General features: G+C 37.9%; 1 protein-coding gene across 2 annotated transcripts in view; it reads right to left on the bottom strand.

Annotated features, from left to right (window-relative positions):
• The window catches only part of LOC131459952 (uncharacterized), a 270,707-nt gene that overhangs the window by 142,090 nt on the left and 107,756 nt on the right, over window positions 1–20,861 (bottom strand). The window lies entirely within an intron of this gene.

Below are 20,861 nucleotides of genomic sequence, written 5' to 3'. Positions count from 1 at the left end.
TTGCAGGATGCTGCTTCAGATTGGACGTCATGGTGCTTGTGCCTACTTTAATTTGCCAGGACTTGTTAAGATCACAATTAGTCTACATAAGAATTGAATTGAGTCAAGCGATTACCATCAGAGCTGAGTTTCAAGACTTTAGAGCTCACTCTGTCGTTTACATCGATGACAGTGTTAAAGTCGCCACATAAAATAATTTTGTATCCGACCAATAGCGGTTCTTTAAGTCTTTTAAAAAGTTGAAAAATGTTTGTTCTCTCATGAGAGGTGTACACGTGTATCGTTCGTCTTTTTTCTCCTCGGTAAAAACAATCCAACATGAGCAATCTACAAGGAATTAAATTAGGAAATCATTCGTTTTACGAATAATAGTGACATCACCAGTTTTAGAAAAAAGATCCCACCATCAGCTTTACTTTCGCCAATAGAAATTACACTTAGACCTTTGTTCCACATGCTGGATACCTTTACTCTTTACTTGTGTTCAGTCTCAGTTCTTGACAACATAATATGTCAAAGTCAGTTTTCAACAAGAATTTAATTTGTTGGGCTCTAAAAGAATTTGATTGGATGCCATGGGCATTCCAAGATGAAACTTTGGGGAAGGTCATAAATGTTTGGGGGGTTATGGTGTGGGTTTGTCGTGATTTTATAATATATATATATATATATATATTTATATATATTTATTTTATAACAAGCTTTTCTTTTCTTTTTCTCTACCTCTACAAAAGGTGTTTCATGATCATCACCAGGCTCTGGGGCGGGGAATTCAGGAGTGGGAGAGAAAGAGCCAAAGTTGTTGCTGTAAGGGGGGCTCTCTGCTGCAGCCTAAAGCTACAGTAAAGCGGGGTGCTGCCGACTCGCTGACCCTGACCCTTATACCTATTCCAAGCCCTACCAGTAGAGGTCCCCCAAACCCCAATTTATGAGCTGGAATAAAATGATATCAAAGTTTAGTTGGGGTGGCAAAAGACCCACGATAAGACTGGAAACTCTCCAGCTGCCAAAAGAAGAAGGAGGGATGAGACTTCCAAAATTAAAGGAATACTACCATGCGGCCCAATTGAGATATATTGTAGGTTGGTGCAAACCAGACACAGTGAAATGAAATAGAAAAAGAGTTTGGAGAAAACCCAGTACAGAATATAATTGGGGATAAAGAAACATACAAGAAGATTCAAAACCAAATAGACACAATCACGATGTTCACATACAAAATATGGTTCAGCATAATAAAAAAATATAAGATACAGAAAGACACTAATTTATTGAATATGATAGCAATTTTACACCGACTAGGTACGATATAGGATTTAAACAGTGGACAACCAAGGGAATCACAGCATGGTGTGTTTTGGTGAAAGATGGACAGCTTGAGAGTTTCCAAAATATGACAGAAAAAAAGGATTTAGATAATCAATCATGAATTCTGTGGATTCCTGCAACTTAGAGACTACTATATGAAAGAGATCAGGATGGACCCCTCCTGAGAAGTGAATAGTGTGATCCAGATCATCATAATCAACGCATACAAAGAAACCACAATTAGAATTATATTGGGACTATATAAAAAAATGCTACAAAATACATAAAAAAAAAAGATGGGAATCAGGATTTAACATATTGGCTAAGATTGGTATAATCTGCCAGACATTAGCCTCATGTATGAAACAAAGTGATTTTGAAGCAGAAACATATTTAGGTTACAAGGTCAGAGCTGCAGTGACTTCCTGACAAGTACAAATGAGCATTTCATGGGTTGTACTGGCAACAGATATGACAAATGTTGGGTGGCTGGGAGATTTTTTTTTAATCAGTCTTGAATATGTCAAAGATTACCCACAATATTAACTTTGAAGCATTGTTAGTTTTGTGTAGCATCAGCTAAAACATGTACTCCCTCCCCTCTTAATTTGAAAAGAGGACATTTGTAATATGGAAATGATTGAATATTTGGTGGTTTTGAGGAGGACTGATGCAGGACAAAAGTATTAATCTTTTATGACAACAATTCTTGGGAGTGAACATCCCTGCCATATACTCAAGTGTATGGTGAAAACAATGTTCAGTGTTCTATTGATCTATTAATAAAATGTTTTCATTTGAATTCCAATTTGCCAAGAGACCTTCTTACAAGAAAGTGTGCCATATGCACTAACACAGTGGAAATGAATCATAATGAAGCCTGAGGGTTAAGGAAACAGTTTGTCATCAACTAAATACTGTAGGTGTCCAAAGCCTGAGGGTCAACCTCTTTCCCCGGATGAAGCAGAATCCAGTCACGTTAACTGTGCGTTGTAAGAATGGAAAAGACTGTCATAAAAAAAAAATAATAATTACAACACCCACACTGTATCAACATTCAGAGTGGACCTAATTTTTAAGAATAGAGGGATAGATTTAGTGTATAGCCTACTTGTTAAATAGACAGGACAGTGCAGCAGCAGCACCAGCGAAGCTCTCTGAACAGATCAGCAATGTGACCCACAGTCCTCACAACCGAAGACGCAGCCGAAACACAGCAAGCGGTTCCGCGAAAACGGGAGCTTTGCAGCTGCGGGTCCAGGTGAGAGGACATCGGTTCTCACAGTGGAACTGTTCAGACAGAAAGTCTGGCTCCCGTATAACGTCGCAGACAACACCATCTCAGAGATAGGATACTGACTGCATTTAAACACTAAACTTTCGCAAGAAACAGCAAAGCGAAAAAGAAAAAAAAGAGCATGGAACATTTACATGTGCATATATTAGTATAAACTATATTTCGATTAATGCGTGTGTGTTTAAATGCATGTGTATGTATGTAGTGAAAAGACGTAGTTACTGTAATTAACGAACACATTTTAGCAATGGCCTGCTGTTTAGCTCATTATAATAATGGAAAATTTCACTTACCTCTACATTTTTGAGCATCTTCCTGTGACATGTCAATAGCCTCCCTCTACCACCAACTTCCCCAGTAATTCCTTGGTCAGCGACTGATGCTGCAACTCCATTACATGTTCATCCACCTGCTGAGCAGACACTAACCTGTTCACGTTTTGGATATTAATCCGCTGCTGCTGTGGTGGGAAACTACGTTGCGTTGGAGTGTGATGATGGTCGATAATTATCTTAAAGCTACAGTAGTAGTTGAAATAAACTGCCCCTTTTCTTTCACCATACATGCATGGCAGAAATGTTCGCTTCCAAGATTTTTTTGTAATAAAAACATTACAGATTAATCCTCTGCATTCTTTGTGCGTTTGGATTTTTTTTTGAGGATATCTTACACCAAATTGCTTCAAATTTGGTGTAGGTGAAGTTATTTTCCACTGTCAGGGAATATCAACATTTTTCATTATCATATAACACACTGTTCAATCAATATCTGAAGCTAAAATGATGTGGGTGTATTTTAGGGATATCATAGTATGGTGTGAATGTGGGTTTAGGAATAAATGTGTGTGTGTGTGTGTGTGTGTGTGTGTGTGTCTGTGTCTGTGTGTCTGTGTGTATGTGCAACTCCAGGCACTTCTTGTTCTCACATCAAGTTCAAATCGACATGATACACAGGCACCTACACCTACAAAGAGGCTCATACACACATTCACTCCTTTGAGTAAAAAAAACCAACAGGCATCTTGAGGGACTTCAAAGACTTGCCCTCTACGTGAACCCAAACAAAAGTCTGGTTTTGTTTACACAGGTGCAATTACAGGTAAACACAATGTTTCACTTTGTTTGGGGCTCAATTCATCCTGACTGTCAAAGACACAGCCTCAGACGCTGAAGACCTCGACCTCATCAGTCACAATGTACTGAAAAAGAAAAAGGTTAAATAATTTATCAAAACTAACCCTAACCCTATCATATTATAGTGATTACATGTAAAATAATTACATCAAATCAAACATAAGCTAGATGTTTTGTATGACCTGTGTGATCATCCGTTTTTGATGAAGTTTAAAATCCATAATTTGTATTAGTAGTGTATGATTTCACTTTCACTGAACTCAGTACCACTTATACTTCATATACTAGTAGTATGGAGTACTTTTACTGTATACGTTTTGGAGGAATATAGGGTCAAAGTTCACTTTTTGCAACAAACAATAGGGTAACATTTTTTGATGAAGTATAAAATCCTTATTTTTTATCAGTAGTTTATGATTTTACTTTCACTGGACGTATTCAGCTAAGGTTAGGCTGTTTTCGGATTTTTTTCTTTTTTCTACTGTCCCATAATATAAACCTCACTAATGAAGTTAACATAATATAAGATATACTTCTGTCTTTGATTTTGCAATGATTTCACTGTTGGGATGTGTTTTTCTATTGGTGTCTGCTTGTGTGCGCATCCAGCCGAGATAAGGCTGTTTTCGGATTTTTTTCTACTGTCCACAGTACTGTGCAAAGGTTTTAGGCAGTTGTGAAAAAAATGAATCAATCATCAATCAACAAAATGCAGTGAATAAACAAAAGAGAAATCTAAATCACCCTTTGTGAGGTTTATGTTATGGGACAGAAAACAGCCGTATCCCTGCTGAATGTGCACAAAAACAGAGACAAATAGGAAGAACACATCCAAATAGTGAAATCATTGCAAAATCAAACATTGAGGGTAGCGAAGAATATCTTATAAGATTTTAACTTTATTTGTGAGGTTTATGTTATGGGACAGTAGAAAAATTAAAAAAACGAAAACAGCCGTATCCCTGCTGAATGCGCACAAAAACAGACACAAATAGAAAAACACATCCAAACAGTGAAATCATTATAAATTCAAACACTGAGGGTACATCAATATACCTTATAAGATGTTAACTTCATATTATAGGACAGTAGAAAAAAGATTAAAATACCCTCGATCAGCCTTAGTCCCTGATACACATACGGAAAAATCAGTCTCCTGGCTTAATGCCTTTAGGAATTATTACAAAAGACACACCCTTTGACCTTTCCAAAGGTTGCATGGGTCTGAAACTCGGCACCCTAGATCAGCCTTAGTCCCTGATACACATAAGGAAAAATCAGACTCCTGGCTTAATGCCTTTAGGAATTATTACAAAAAACACACCTAAACGGCTGACCTTTGACCTTTCCGAAGGTTACACAGGTCTGAAACTCGGCACCCTAGATTAGCCTTAGTCCCTGATACACATATGGAAAAATCAGACTCCTGGCTTAATGCCTTTAGGAATTATTACAAAAAACACACCCGAACGGCTGACCATTGACCTTTTCCGAAAGTTGCACAGGTCTGAAACTCGGCAACCGGGATAAGCTTTAGTCCCTGATACACGTACAGAAAAATCGGACTCCTGGCTCAATGCCTTTAGGAATTATTACAAAAGACACACCCTTTGACCTTTCCAAAGGTTGCATGGGTCTGAAACTCGGCACCCTAGATCAGCCTTAGTCCCTGATACACATAAGGAAAAATCAGACTCCTGGCTTAATGCCTTTAGGAATTATTACAAAAAACACACCTAAACGGCTGACCTTTGACCTTTCCGAAGGTTACACAGGTCTGAAACTCGGCACCCTAGATTAGCCTTAGTCCCTGATACACATATGGAAAAATCAGACTCCTGGCTTAATGCCTTTAGGAATTATTACAAAAAACACACCCGAACGGCTGACCATTGACCTTTCCGAAGGTTGCACAGGTCTGAAACTCTGCACCCGGGATAAGCCTAAATCCCTGATACACGTACAGAAAAATCGGACTCCTGGCTCAATGCCTTTAGGAATTATTACAAAAAACACACCCGAAAGGCTGACCTTTGACCTTCCCGAAGGTTGCACAGGTCTGAAACTCGGCACCCTGGATCAGCCAGGAGTCCCTGATACACATACGGAGAAATCAGCATCCGGGCTCATTGCCTTTAGGAATTATTGAAGAAAAGACAGTTTCCCACCTTTCTTACGTTTGAATTTTACAGACTGTGTTTTTGGCAGTTTTTTTTGGCCAGGGGGAAAAAAGCCCAAAGTCCTGTGTCCAAAAACTGAAAATCAGGTCATGTCAGACTCTATACAGTCTTAGACTCTTTGGCCAGAGTGGAAGTTTTGGAGGAACTACATTTCTACAGGTCGCAGGAGTGTGAATATTTCATATGTCGTTTGGGGTCCCAAGACGAGCGGAACGACAAGGGTACATTAGTATATCTTATAAGATGTTAACTTTATTTGTGAGGTTTATGTTATGGGACAGTAGAAAAAGAAAAAAAATCAGAAAACAGCCGTATCCCTGCTGAATGCGCACAAAAACAGACAAAAATAGATAAACACATCCAAACAGTGAAATCATTGCAAAATCAAACACTGAGGGTACCGAAGAATATCTTATAAGATGTTAACTTTATTTGTGAGGTTTATGTTATGGGACAGTAGAAAAATGAAAAAAAATCAGAAAACAGTCGTATTCCAGCTGAATGCGCACAAAAACAGACAAAAATAGAAAAACACATTCAAACAGTGAAATCATTGCAAAATCAAACACTGAAGGTATATAACTATATCTTATGAGATGTTAACTTTATTTGTGAGGTTTATTTTATGGGACAATAAAAAAATGAAAAAAATCAGAAAACAGCCGTATCCCTGCTGAATGCACACAAAAACAGAGACAAATAGAAAAACACATCCAAACAGTGACATCATTGCAAAATAAAACACAGAAGGTATATAACTATATCTTATAAGATTTTAACTTTATTTGTGAGGTTTATGTTATGGGACAGTAGAAAAATGAAAAAAATCTGAAAACAGCCGTATCCCTGCTGAATGCGCACAAAAACAGACACAAATAGAAAAACACATCCAAACAGTGAAATCATTATAAATTCAAACACTGAGGGTACATCAATATACCTTATAAGATGTTAACTTCATATTATAGGACAGTAGAAAAAAGATTAAAATACCCTCGATCAGCCTTAGTCCCTGATACACATACGGAAAAATCAGACTCCTGGCTTAATGCCTTAGGAATTATTACAAAAAACACACCTAAACGGCTGACCTTTGACCTTTCCGAAGGTTACACAGGTCTGAAACTCGGCACCCTAGATTAGCCTTAGTCCCTGATACACATACGGAAAAATCAGACTCCTGGCTTAATGCCTTTAGGAATTATTACAAAAAACACACCCGAACGGCTGACCATTGACCTTTCCGAAGGTTACACAGGTCTGAAACTCGGCACCCTGGATCAGCCTTAGTCCCTGATATACACACGGAAAAATCAGACTCCTGGCTCAATGCCTTTAGGAATTATTACAAAAAACACACCCGAATGGCTGACCATTGACCTTTCCAAAGGTTGCACGGGTCTGAAACTCGGCACCCTGGATTAGCCTTAGTCCCTGATACACATACGGAAAAATCAGACTCCTGGCTTAATGCCTTTAGGAATTATTACAAAAAACACACCCGAACGGCTGACCATTGACCTTTTCCGAAAGTTGCACAGGTCTGAAACTCGGCAACCGGGATAAGCTTTAGTCCCTGATACACATACGGAAAAATCAGACTCCTGACTCAATGCCTTTTGGAATTATTACAAAAAACACACCACAGCGGCTGACCTTTGACCTTTCCAAAGGTTGCACGGGTCTGAAACTCGGCACCCTGGATCAGCCAGGAGTCCCTGATACACATACGGAGAAATCAGCATCCGGGCTCATTGCCTTTAGGAATTATTGAAGAAAAGACAGTTTCCCACCTTTCTTACGTTTGAATTTTACAGACTGTGTTTTTGGCAGTTTTTTTGGCCAGGGGGAAAAAAAGCCCAAAGTCCTGTGTCCAAAAACTGAAAATCAGGTCATGTCAGACTCTATACAGTCTTAGACTCTTTGGCCAGAGTGGAAGTTTTGGAGGAACTACATTTCTACAGGTCGCAGGAGTGTGAATATTTCATATGTCGTTTGGGGTCCCAAGACGAGCGGAACGACGAGGGTACATTAGTATATCTTATAAGATGTTAACTTTATTTGTGAGGTTTATGTTATGGGACAGTAGAAAATGAAAAAAAATCAGAAAACAGTCGTATTACAGCTGAATGCGCACAAAAACAGACAAAAATAGAAAAACACATTCAAACAGTGAAATCATTGCAAAATCAAACACTGAAGGTATATAACTATATCTTATAAGATGTTAACTTTATTTGTGAGGTTTATGTTATGGGACAGTAGAAAAATGAAAAAAAATCAGAAAACAGTCGTATTCCAGCTGAATGCGCACAAAAACAGACAAAAATAGAAAAACACATTCAAACAGTGAAATCATTGCAAAATCAAACACTGAAGGTATATAACTATATCTTATAAGATGTCAACTTTATTTGTGAGGTTTATGTTATGGGACAATAAAAAAATGAAAAAAATCAGAAAACAGCCGTATCCCTGCTGAATGCACACAAAAACAGAGACAAATAGAAAAACACATTGTCGTTTTTGTCAGGCTTCCTTCTTCTTCTGAACGATAGGTGATGAGTTGATGATGCAGGAAAAGACCTCACTGACACAGGACTTGTACTGAACAAAGGGATTTTATTTAGTTACAAGTCAGGCGTCAGAACCAAGCCGCCACAGCAGCTTGGGAGAATGTGCTCCTGCCGAATCTCTGAACAATTCTGCCTCAGAAAAGTAAAAACCAACACTATATAGATTCTCTAACACTCCTATTTGCAGGCATCACATGTTTTGACCCCCGCCTTTCTCCTTTTTCTATATTACAACAACTTGGAAAACAAGTTGGGTCCAGATATACCATACTGTCCCATGATCTTTAAATTGGACAATATCACCATTTAGTCAAACAAGAGACATCTATATTTCCTAACTAACCATATCCAAGACAGACCCTCAAGCTTCTTGTCCTATACAGGATGCCTATTGTACAACGTATGGTCTGACTTGTCATGTGTCTAAGAGACCCTCTTGTCTCATGTTTACTTATTAATGTCAATCTTCAATACATTTAAGTATTAAACATTAGCTGTGTTAATGTGTTCTTCTTAGTTCATATACTTCATTCCCCCCTTCGAGACTCCGTAAAGTCTCGAAAATGCAGAATAATTAACACAACTATGTTGCTTAGTCGCATTGACATAATAACGCTTGCCTGCTTGCTTCAACAAAATTCCCTTCATTCAGTCTTTTATCTAACTTGAGAAACAGTTTGAAACTTCAATTTTAGGATCAGCTAATTGAGCAATTTTCTATTTGATGTCCTATTCGCACATTATTTTAACTATTTTAGACTAGGTAAACTAATCATCTACCTTACTTAAATCAAATTCGGCTACACTTAGCCACATCCGTCGATCTCCTTCCAGCCACACTTCTTTAAAACAAATACTCTTTAAGTGTAGGTGTAAGGGAACCTAGGATCAGCTGTTATCTCCCAATCAGAAAAACCACCCCTCCTAAAAGGTGGGAAAAAGACTAGGAGACCTTTTCCAATATAAAATTGGAGAAACTCCCATCCTTGAGCCAATCAGGACAAGAAGTCTTCCATTAAAATTTAACAATTACCATCTATATTCTGATTTTATGACCCTTTGCCAATTGGTCATATAATTCACATTTTCTCTATCGATGTTATCAAACAGTAATATTGATGTACAACAGAAAGATTTCAAACATCTATATCAGTGTCAGAGATTATGTCACAAAAACAAAATTCAGGTTTCTGTATGTAAACCATTCACAATCATATCATTCCATGTGTTATTTGAACTTCAAACTTCAGTAGTGTTGCCTCCTAATACAATGTAATATAATGTAATGTCCAGCAGTACGTTGAATCAGTGTATCCATACTGTCGTGTTCAGGGCCCCCAGTCCATTCTTTCCTTTGCTGCTGTTTTGAGCCGTTGCTCCCTTGTACTTGAAGATGTTTCCTGAAAAAAAAACATTCAAACCAGTTTGTTCGATTGACACAACGGCATGCTTCTTTAGCCTGGATTGCTGATGATGTTGGTCTCATCGCAGTACAGGATTCTTCTTTCACTGGCTCATTCCGCTTCTCTTTGGACCCTCTTCTGGTGCATGAGTTCACAGACAGCATGAGTCAACTTCCTTGTCTTGAGCAAGGAAACCACTATCTTTTCTGAAAGTAAACAGATCTACAGACAAGACTATGGAGGGCAGTCAGCTAATGTGGGTTATTTGATAAAAACAATGCAATTGTGGGTCCTTTCAGCAGCAGTATTAGCATAGGTCGACCTGTTAGCATTTCATGCAGCATTAGCACTGGTGTGAATTAGCATGCAGTGACTCAATATACGTTCAATTCAGTGTAGTGTTAGTACACATTTCATTTAACTTAGTTGTCAACATTGCATTAATTCTCTTTAACCAAACCTTGACTTTTAAATATGACATGATAGATACTTTCACATGTTGTTTGTTTCTTAGTTACCTTTATGATATTTAATATCAACACAAATACTGACTCAGAAACAATCCATCCATTTTCACTGCTCCATCCTCCATGTGAGGATCGCAGAGGTGCTGTCCTAATCTGAGCTGACATAGGGCGATAGGTACACAATGGACAGTCAGTCCATCGCAGTGTCACATATAGACAAACAACCACTCACTCTCATACTCACACCTATAGTCAATTTAGAGCATCCAATTTACCTAATCCCCAACTCGGAGATTAAATTTAGTTTAAATAATATTCAGTTCAAATCCAATATTCAATTCAAATCAAAAACATTTTTCATCAGATTTTTCTTTCTGCTCCAAGGTTGTCAGACGGTACTATAATCCAATGACCAAAACGGTTTAGCACTATCACTGTGTATTGTTTTATTTTTTTCTAATGTCTACAGGGTTCATAATTAAATCCATCTAGGAATGAGATTCTGCGTGGACTACTTTTCATACAAAGCTTACAAATGTATTATTTTCCATGCACAAATTTCAATTACAAATGTATATAATTTTGTTTCATTATCTCAAATGCAAGTTCATTCTTATAACTTCCTTTTAATTTATTTTTCCAAAACTGTTCCAAAAATGTATTTCCATTAATCCCCCCTCGCACAGACTTTAACTGTGCGAGTCCTAAACTAGATTTATCAATGAAAAGTCACATTGAACTTAATTCCAATCCGCTAATATCTCTTTACATCATGTTACTTTAAACATAGTGTCGTGCAGGGAAACAACATACATATTGCAATGGGAGTTAATACTTCAATCAATTGCTCTTTTGAGATCAAATAATCTTTTATCATTGATTTATAGTCTTCATTGCTAACTCACCACTTTCCTTAATCAATAAATGTTCACATTTGATTGTGTAATAGTCTTCTAATAGTCATAAGCTTGTTCACAACAGAATTCTTCCCAATTGATTAATGGAACTTTAGGCAGAAGCCAAATTTGGCATTTTGGTCGTCACTTTTTCAAAAGTTCCCCCCTTGTAAAAATATTCTCCCTTTAAATTTATTGAATTCACACCTTCACCTCGACCAGGCTGAGCTCCACAACCACGTTCCACACAATCAGGGTCAGTTTGTGAACTTGTGCATTGTCTCACAATGTGTCCATTTTCTCCACATCCACAGCACACATCTGGTGTGGCAACATCATTTAAGTCATTGTTCATTGCTGTAAGTGACCTCGTCAACGTCACTGTCCATCACTGGAACTTGTGTCTTCTTGTCATGGTCTTTTCAACACCCAAAGCTGTATCTGTGCCAGCTTTCTTGTCATGGTCTCAATTCCCATCTCAAGGATATGTTCACTTTTCAACGCCTCTTGGTCTGTAGTGGGAGATTCACACAGTAATGCTCTCCACATCATCTGTTGATAAGCGTCAAATTTAGTCTCATCTGCCTTGGGATTCACCATTCATTTCGGAATTTGGAATGCAGTAGATTCTCCACTGCTGCTGTTCCAAGACCTGGAGTCTCAAAGTGCCAAGCTTTTCTTTCACTGTTTTCTCCTCATAAGTTCTTATTCACTCACTAGCCCCTTCATGAATGTCTGGCAGTCTGGACGTCAGCCTCCCAAGGTCAAGTGTGTTATACATTACTACCCTCAGTGCCTTTAATCAAAATAGGATATTGACCCCAAGAAAGTCTACATGGTGGGTGCATGTTGGGTCTATATTTTAGATCATATCCTGGCTTTGAATGTAATTTCTTGCTGCAGCTTTCCCTGTTTGTTGGCCTGCAGTTTCCCAATTTATCTATCTACCTAGCCTTTCTCTGTAAACTGTCATCCCGTGCTGTATAGCAATTTAGCATTTCTGTGTTTGGCCTTTTAGCATCACTGCAAAGATTTGGAATCAAACATTGTGACCTGTCACTTCTAGAGTTGAAGCAATCTGTTATTTCAGAATAGCATGTAGGACCATCAATAAGTTAAGGTGATTTTAGCTCTGTCTTTAAATCTAAATCTCCATTAATGTCGATGAACCCTATACGTGATTGATACAGCCCTGCAGTCTTCAACAAGCTCTTCTGATTTTCTCCGTTTTGTTTTTATTTATTCATTTATTTTTATTTAATTTTTTTACATCCATCACTATTCTCATATCATTTCTGTATTGTTGGCCCTCTGTCTTGAAGAAACCTATTATTACTAATTCTAGTCATCTTTTCTTTTGTTGTTTTCTACATTTGGCCTATGTTTGCTGATCTCTAATTCGGACTGTCATGTTCCCACACACATTTAAATCAAACATTCCTCTTTTTGACCAGGCATTCTAATCCTGTATCTCTGTTTTCCCATTTCACTGACATCTTTTGAATGCTTTTCATAAGGTCAGGATGCTTACTCCCCACACCAATGTCTGATGTCATATACATTGTTAATTTTTTCCAATATTTTTATATAAATCTTGAGATTTGTTACTTTGAACTTTTATTCATTATATTTTTCAATTTTACTGCTACAGCAAAATACAATCAATTTCAGAAACAGCCTAAATATCTGAATTCATCCACCAAATTTCAAATTTCTTTAGCCAAATCTTATTAGTAACTATCCACTTTTGAATTGTATGTGTGCAGTTTACATACAGTGGCTTTAATCCTGTTTCCTCCTACTCAGAGGAACCGGGGGAGGTGACTGCATGTCAGAGAAAAAGATGATAGGGTTACATAGATAGCCCCACCTACTTCACACGGACTTCTCCAGTCTCATTTCTATCTCAGACAGCGAGGAGAACACTGCTCCAGGCCACGCCCAAAATCACAGAAATTGTGACTTTACATTAATTTTCAGTTGCTATTTGCACCATTTTTCATCACTAAAACTTGAGTCACTAAACAGTGAGACACTTTTAATTTATCTTTCAATTTTATTCCAATCAGTTGTAAATTACCATTTTATGTATCTTAACTTTACCAATAAAATTAATAAATGTCAACACCATCATAAACACCTTGAAGCAGAACACCATTTCCAGATTAGCACATTTGACTTTGTACTTTTTCATTCAAACATTAAAATTCAGATGGCAAGGTTCAGTTGTAACATAGATGAGTTTGATTGGCAACACATTCTGGACAACTTTCAGCACAAACACATACTCTTCCAAACACTCTTCACATTACACACAGAGACACACACACAGAACAGACTCTTATGTTTACACAGTTTTTAGTAGGTCAGTCCACTATACCTATATTAAATGTATGTATGTTTGTATGTTTTCAGGAGATATTCAATTTGGGCAGTGCTTGTGTTTACTTAAGGCCTGAGAAGAAACAGAGCGTCCCCCATTTCCTCTCTGCCATGGGATCCCTGAAGAGAACACAGCGTCCTATGTCTCTCCTTATGACTTCTGATATCTCCTGAGCCTAATTCATGTGTCAAAATGTTGCTTCATACAGTCAAATACACTTTTAAAGAAGTCTATGAAGACATAAATGATTATTGATCACCCAGATTATTTCAGCCCTATAGTGACTGGAATATACATGTTACAGATTTATGTGTTAGTTAATGACCACTTCAGTAATGTTCTCATCACATCAACCACATCCACACAGCACACTCCTCTTCTCCTATTATGAGATAAAAACCCATTTCTAATGAAACATATTCATCTTAAATACATGATTCCCCAGTATTTATTTAACTGTTTGCTCCAGGAAGGTGTGTTCCAGAGCAGATTTCACTGTTCATGTAATAAACCATTCACATACATGTACCCAACATCTCACAGACAAAAAGCGCTTCGTATAATTTATCAGCTGGGGCTGTTAAAAGCACTTCTTGAATAGCTCAAACAAACAATAGCCATTCATTCTTTCACATTCACACTCCAATAAAACATACAACCACTTAGAACAAACTAACATTTTTTTTTTTTTTCTTTTTTGGTGTTGCCAAAGACTTAGTGTCTTGATCAGGGACACTTCGTCATCAACAATTCACATAAACGCATTGACTATCTCATGCATTATTGCACAGCAAGACACAGAAACAAATTAAGATTTCACAACTAACTCTGCCCCACCAGTACATCATCATTCCTGTCACTATGGAGACATAGTGACAGGAAATCCTGCTTTTTTCAAAGAATAAAATCTCTCGGCTTGGCTTTTTCAGAAAAGCAGGCTCCTCCTCCTCTTGATCAGAACCTTTCTATTTAGCCTAATTTAATACTTATTAATAATTTGTGTGTTGATAGGTAATTTTGGTTACAAAACACCCAGTTACCTTTATTTACTTTAATGAATGCGTTCATTTATTAGTACTGTTGCTTTCCTGTAGTCATTTATTTATCTATCGAATTTTTTATTTTATTTCAAAACATACTAATCAAACCTATTCTTTTAGTTCCCGCTTATTTCTTAAATTTTCCTGACTAATTTGACAATGCGTGCGTGTGTGAATCTAGCCTGTAAAAGATTCAGCTCTCCCCAGCAGAGCAACTGTGCTCTTTTACCACAATGAATCAACTCTTAGAACCCGTTGTTCACTATTTCTTAATCCTATTATATCATTAGCTATAACCTAACACACGATATAATAAATTAAGCTAAAATACAAGCTCTGACTTACTTACTAACTTATTTTCCTTTATTTATATAAGTCTCTCCAACTCTTCAAGGGTCATCCACACCTAATTTGTCTCATGCAATTTCATGCAAACTACCAAACCCTTTTTCTCTACATTCATTTTTACCCTCTACGATCAGACATTAAATGAGATAATGCTCCAAACATGGTTTATCTTTTTATCACAAATGCATTCTTTCTTCTTTCCTCTGCGTTTCTTCTTTAAGACTAAACTAAATTATCTCCTTTGACTCTATTTTATTCAACTTTCTTTTGTTCTCATCAATGTTGTTATTATTATTATTATTATTCTTTTTCCCCCAAATTCAATCTGGATTAATCTGGATTTTTCCTCACTTTATTTTACAAACTAATTTTGTTTACCAATGGATCCAATATAAAAATCAAATCCCTAATAAATTTCAGTAATCGCTCATGAGATTGAAGACACCATCTCTCCCCTGCAGCCCTTCTGGCTTCAATGACCACATGTCAAAAATAGCTTTTCCTCCTCACACAAACTCTGAAGACGAGCTTATGTCCACACACACATAAAACAACACAAAGCCATGGCACACAAAGTAAAGCATCACAGAGCAACACAAACCAACACAAGACAACACTTAATCCAAATTTTAAATTTTACCCAATCTCGATTTTTTTTTTGAATTTTGATTTTAATCTTAATTTTAACACTTTCTCTTTTATCTTTGTAAAGCGTTTTCTCTTCTTCTCTTCCTCTGCGCGCAGTCCTCTACGATCGATCTATTTATATACCGGTTTCCCTACCGAATTTCGTTACCTGTCCTGGCTTTAATGATTGCTACAGCGTGTCCGCCTTTGCCTACCGAATTTCGTTGCCTGACCTGGTGGATTAACTAACATTTATTCATCTTTGTCCCTACCGAATTTGTCTGCTGGTCGGATCCGATAACTAAGACTATCCCTACCGAATTTTCTAACCTAACCAGCCTTTTATCGATTATCTAGCCGTTTCACAAAATTAATTTTCACGCTGCCATCTAATTCACACATGCAGGTACTGTTATTCCCACACATGGCCATTTAGCCTGGCTCCCACGTTACTCACTATACTACACATCATGCGGACCACGCTATTTATCATTATCTGCAGTTTCACTTCCTTAGTTAAATAAACCCATGCATGGGCTTTTCCTTTTGTCCTCTAAATACACCTGTGCACAGGTTTTTTCCTTTTCCCTACCGTTTAGTGTTCCCTACCGTTTAGATTGTCCCTACCGAATTTGCGCTCAATTTTCACAAAGTAGATGAGTACCATGACTTACAGTTTCTTGTGGAAATCTGGCACCGCATACTCAACTTACTGTTTTGTTACTCATTAGCTCAAACTTTCACATAGTAGATGAATACCATGACTTACAGTTTCTTTCGAAAATCTGGCACCGCATATTCAACACTGTTTTTGTTAATCGTTTGATCACTTGTCCCGAACTACTAGCCTAATTTTATATTCATGATTTCTAAGTCCTTTCTTTACATCTTGTAAATTCTTAATTCTCTTATCATGTCATGTTTAATCCATTATTCTGAATTCTCTTAACATGTCATGTTTAGGCCTTTATTATGTTAACACTTCTTAGAGGGGACCTTCCTCCCCCCCTTTTTATTTATACCTATAAATAAAAATAAAATTTAGATGAGGCCTCTGCACCATCAACACATCGCAGCCTTTCCCCCACACAAATGATTCTTTACAGCGTGCCCACAGGACCACCGCAAACCAACAGCCTAATCAACAAACCCGCACTGGCTCCCAATGTGAGAAAAACACTCACCTTTAAATGCCGGCTGGGAGCGAGAGTGGGTCCACCGAAAGAGGCCGCTGGCGCCGCTGACCAGGAACAAAAATACCCCCCCGTTCGTGACGCCAAAATGTCGTTTTTGTCAGGCTTCCTTCTTCTTCTGAACGATAGGTGATGAGTTGATGATGCAGGAAAAGACCTCACTGACACAGGACTTGTACTGAACAAAGGGATTTTATTTAGTTACAAGTCAGGCGTCAGAACCAAGCCGCCACAGCAGCTTGGGAGAATGTGCTCCTGCCGAATCTCTGAACAATTCTGCCTCAGAAAAGCAAAAACCAACACTATATAGATTCTCTAACACTCCTATTTGCAGGCATCACATGTTTTGACCCCCGCCTTTCTCCTTTTTCTATATTACAACAACTTGGAAAACAAGTTGGGTCCAGATATACCATACTGTCCCATGATCTTTAAATTGGACAATATCACCATTTAGTCAAACAAGAGACATCTATATTTCCTAACTAACCATATCCAAGACAGACCCTCAAGCTTCTTGTCCTATACAGGATGCCTATTGTACAACGTATGGTCTGACTTGTCATGTGTCCAAGAGACCCTCTTGTCTCATGTTTACTTATTAATGTCAATCTTCAATACATTTAAGTATTAAACATTAGCTGTGTTAATGTGTTCTTCTTAGTTCATATACTTCAACATCCAAACAGTGAAATCATTGCAAAATCAAACACTGAAGGTATATAACTATATCTTATAAGATTTTAACTTTATTTGTGAGGTTTATGTTATGGGACAGTAGAAAAATGAAAAAAATTCCGAAAACAGCCGTATCCCTGCTGAATGCACACAAAAACAGACACAAATAGAAAAACACATCCAAACAGTGAAATCATTATAAATTCAAACACTGAGGGTACATCAATATACCTTATAAGATGTTAACTTCATATTATAGGACAGTAGAAAAAAGATTAAAATACCCTCGATCACCCTTAGTCCCTGATACACATACGGAAAAATCAGACTCCTGGCTTAATGCCTTTAGGAATTATTACAAAAAACACACCTAAACATCAGAGCAGACATCCCCCCCATTCTCCCCTGCACATCGGAGGAACAGCGGTGGAAGTGGTCTCCAGCTTCAGGTACCTGGGCGTGCATCTCAAGGACGACCTCACCTGGAGCAGCAACACTTCCAGCCTGGTCCGGAAGGCACACCAGTGCCTCTACTTCCTCAGGAGGCTGAGACGCGCTGGACTAGGAAGGTCAGCCCTTATCACCTTCTACAGATGTGTAGTGGAGAGTGTCCTGTGCTCCTGCATCACTGTGTGGCACGGAAGCTGCTCTGCAGCAGAGAAGAAGGCTCTGCAGAGAGTGGTGAAAGCTGCACAGAGAACCGTGGGCAGCAGCCTCCCCACCATCACGGACATCTTCACCTCCAGATGCAGGAAAAGGGCCACCTGCATCATGAGAGATCCCACTCACCCGGCACACACACTGTTCACCCCCCTCCCCTCAGGCAGGAGGCTACGGAGCATCAAGAGCAGAACTACGAGACTGAGGAACAGCTTCTTCCCTGGAGCTGTCAGACTCCTGAACTCTCTGTAGCCCCCATAGCCCTGCTGCCCCCACCCCCCACGTACTGTACTTTGCACATGCCCCCAGTACCGTACACACCCTTGCACCAAATTCTTTTTTGCACAGCACCTTACCTCCAGAGATTTAAAGTTTTGATCTCTTTCAATTTATATTTTGTTAAGTTAAACTGTTGGTTCTTATTTCTTATTTTCTTATTCTTCTTATTGCTGGGCCGACCGGGTTCTGGAGAGACTGATTTTCGTTCTGACCTCATGTCTAATGTGTGTTGGTATGACAATAGTGAAATCTTGAATCTTGAATCTTGAATCTTGAATCTAAACGGCTGACCTTTGACCTTTCCGAAGGTTACACAGGTCTGAAACTCGGCACCCAAGATTAGCCTTAGTCCCTGATACACATACGGAAAAATCAGACTCCTGGCTCAATGCCTTTAGGAATTATTACAAAAAACACACCCGAACGGCTGACCATTGACCTTTCCGAAGGTTGCACAGGTCTGAAACTCGGCACCCTGGATCAGCCTTAGTCCCTGATATACACACGGAAAAATCAGACTCCTGGCTCAATGCCTTTAGGAATTATTACAAAAAACACACCCGAACGGCTGACCTTTGACCTTTCCAAAGGTTGCACGGGTCTGAAACTCGGCACCCTGGATTAGCCTTAGTCCCTGATACACATACGGACAAATCAGACTCCTGGCTTAATGCCTTTAGGAATTATTACAAAAAACACACCCGAAAGGCTGACCTTTGACCTTCCCGAAGGTTGCACAGGTCTGAAACTCGGCACCCTGGATCAGCCAGGAGTCCCTGATACACATACGGAGAAATCAGCATCCGGGCTCATTGCCTTTAGGAATTATTGAAGAAAAGACAGTTTCCCACCTTTCTTACGTTTGAATTTTACAGACTATGTTTTTGGCAGTTTTTTTTGGCCAGGGGGAAAAAAGCCCAAAGTCCTGTGTCCAAAAACTGAAAATCAGGTCATGTCAGACTCTATACAGTCTTAGACTCTTTGGCCAGAGTGGAAGTTTTGGAGGAACTACATTTTTACAGGTCGCAGGAGTGTGAATATTTCATATGTCGTTTGGGGTCCCAAGACGAGCGGAACGACGAGGGTACATTAGTATATCTTATAAGATGTTAACTTTATTTGTGAGGTTTATGTTATGGGACAGTAGAAAATGAAAAAAAATCAGAAAACAGCCGTATCCCTGCTGAATGCGCACAAAAACAGACAAAAATAGAAAAACACATCCAAACAGTGAAATCATTGCAAAATCAAACACTGAAGTTATATAACTATATCTTATGAGATGTTAACTTTATTTGTGAGGTTTATTTTATGGGACAATAAAAAAATGAAAAAAATCAGAAAACAGCCGTATCCCTGCTGAATGCACACAAAAACAGAGACAAATAGAAAAACACATCCAAACAGTGACATCATTGCAAAATAAAACACTGAAGGTATATAACTATATCTTATAAGATTTTAACTTTATTTGTGAGGTTTATGTTATGGGACAGTAGAAAAATGAAAAAAATCTGAAAACAGCCGTATCCCTGCTGAATGCGGACAAAAACAGACACAAATAGAAAAACACATCCAAACAGTGAAATCATTGCAAAATCAAACACTGAGGGTACCGAAGAATATCTTATAAGATGTTAACTTTATTTGTGAGGTTTATGTTATGGGACAGTAGAAAAATGAAAAAAAATCAGAAAACAGTCGTATTCCAGCTGAATGCGCACAAAAACAGAGAAAAATAGAAAAACACATTCAAACAGTGAAATCATTGCAAAATCAAACACTGAAGGTATATAACTATATCTTATACGATGTTAACTTTATTTGTGAGGTTTATGTTATGGGACAGTAGAAAAATTAAAAAAAATCAGAAAACAGTCGTATTCCAGCTGAATGCGCACAAAAACAGACAAAAATAGAAAAACACATTCAAACAGTGAAATCATTGCAAAATCAAACACTGAAGGTATATAACTATGTCTTATGAGATGTTAACTTTATTTGTGAGGTTTATGTTATGGGACAATAAAAAAATGAAAAAAATCAGAAAACAGCCGTATCCCTGCTGAATGCACACAAAACCAGAGACAAATAGAAAAACACATCCAAACAGTGAAATCATTGCAAAATCAAACACTGAAGGTATATAACTATATCTTATAAGATTTTAACTTTATTTGTGAAGTTTATGTTATGGGACAGTAGAAAAATGAAAAAAATTCCGAAAACAGCCGTATCCCTGCTGAATGCGCACAAAAACAGACACAAATAGAAAAACACATCCAAACAGTGAAATCATTATAAATTCAAACACTGAGGGTACATCAATATACCTTATAAGATGTTAACTTCATATTATAGGACAGTAGAAAAAATATTAAAATACCCTCGAT

This window comes from Solea solea, chromosome 5, assembly GCF_958295425.1.
Source record: "Solea solea chromosome 5, fSolSol10.1, whole genome shotgun sequence".
NCBI lineage: Eukaryota > Metazoa > Chordata > Actinopteri > Pleuronectiformes > Soleidae > Solea > Solea solea.
Note: the sequence above shows the minus strand (reverse complement) of the source record. Positions and strands in the feature narration are given on the sequence as shown.